The 1,536-nt window shown below is 44.0% G+C and overlaps 1 protein-coding gene across 1 annotated transcript in view; it reads right to left on the reverse strand.

Annotated features, from left to right (window-relative positions):
- LOC119299687 (cytochrome P450 71A1-like) overlaps positions 1 to 1,536 on the reverse strand; it is a 5,159-nt gene that overhangs the window by 1,975 nt on the left and 1,648 nt on the right. The gene's annotated exons all lie outside the window — the stretch shown is intronic.

A 1,536-nucleotide genomic window follows, 5' to 3' on the forward strand; every position in this document is an offset into this window, starting at 1 on the left:
AAATCAGCCCACATCAGTTCATACATAAGTTTCGTAATAATTATTACGTAGATATAGCAAAGCCGTTTCGGGACCTACCGACGTGTAGGCAAATGGCATGTGCGACAACGAGCGAGCAGTACGTTTAGCGCACATGCATGGAACGGGACTGATTCCACGAGCCTAGTCCAATGTTTAAGATCAGAGCATGCTGCACCTACGAACAGATTTACGTAAATTTTACGTGGGTAGCTACTCCCTTCGTTCGGAATTACTTGTTTCGAAAATGGATGTATCTAGACGTATCGTCTAAATACATCCATTTCTACGACAAGTAATTTCGAATGGAAGGAGTAGTTGGGAGTTTATGATTGAGACTAGAGGCAAGGACGGGCCCATCCCACTGAAAATTAGTGAGGTAGAGAATTAGTAAAGGAAAGTTACGTAAAAACTTTGGTAGCCCATCATAGATGTAGGATTATTGAATGTTTAAATGCTTAGAGGATACTGGTATCTACTAGCTAGGAGTAGTACGTATCAACATTTACTTCTTTCACTGCTTCAGTTGTGGCACGCTCCACGTTCACTGTCCTAGCTAGTGCATATTGCCGAGCCGAACTCATAGTTTCGCTGCAAGCTAGCCAGCCTAACTCATTGATTTTGTTAGGATAGCCCGGTACTCCCTTTGTCCTATAATATAAGAGCTTTTAAACACTAGTATCAAAATCCCCTGTTGTATTATGAGACGGAGGGAGTATGTTGGTTTAACACTTCAAATCGTTCTCGTCATCGCTAGGTGGTCTATGAATCTGGATATAACTTTTATTTTTTTGTGTTCGTTATACTGTTATGATTGAAGACGAATAGATTGAAAGTTTTCTCGTAAATAAAAATGTTCTCCTTACGGGCGCGATTTATCCTCCTTTTGAATGAAAACAGTTGCTATTTTCTTTTGTGGTGGGTAGAAGACAAAATACTATAGGGTTAGCTGTAAACAAATATCCCGACTACGCAAACAAAAATGCTAAACCTATGCAAACCTTTTGCATACGCTACGAAACCTCTTTACACACGTAACCAAACACACCCCTCGTATTTCAGAGTGGGTCGTAGGTTTAGCAAACTCCTTTGAGAAAGTGCACCAATCTACTGCGATTTTTGTTGGGTCACCAGTTTGTTTTGGAATAGCCTATACGTCAGGTGCCTGAAATAATATGTTGCATCAGTCACTTTCATTAAGGGCCGTTAGATCTTCATCCAACGACTGAAAATAGACCATGTTACTGTTCATCTTCAACCTCTGCTACTTCTTCCTCGTGTAGCTGCCAGCCAACCAAGCCCTCGTCCGCCTCCACCCCCGTCTCCTGCAATCGCGGCTATCGCCGCCTCGCAGCCCGCCCTTCCCTGGACCTACCCACCGTTATGCTGGCCGCCGCCCTGACCATCCCTCTAAGCCTCGTACTGGTGAACAACTTCGGTGACCCCCCGCATCATGATGAACCTGCACCCCACATCCCTAAGATAGAGAGTGAGGCTGCTGCTTCTCTGTCAAGGTCC

Source organism: Triticum dicoccoides, chromosome 5A (assembly GCF_002162155.2).
Source record: "Triticum dicoccoides isolate Atlit2015 ecotype Zavitan chromosome 5A, WEW_v2.0, whole genome shotgun sequence".
Classification (NCBI taxonomy): Eukaryota; Viridiplantae; Streptophyta; class Magnoliopsida; order Poales; family Poaceae; genus Triticum; species Triticum dicoccoides.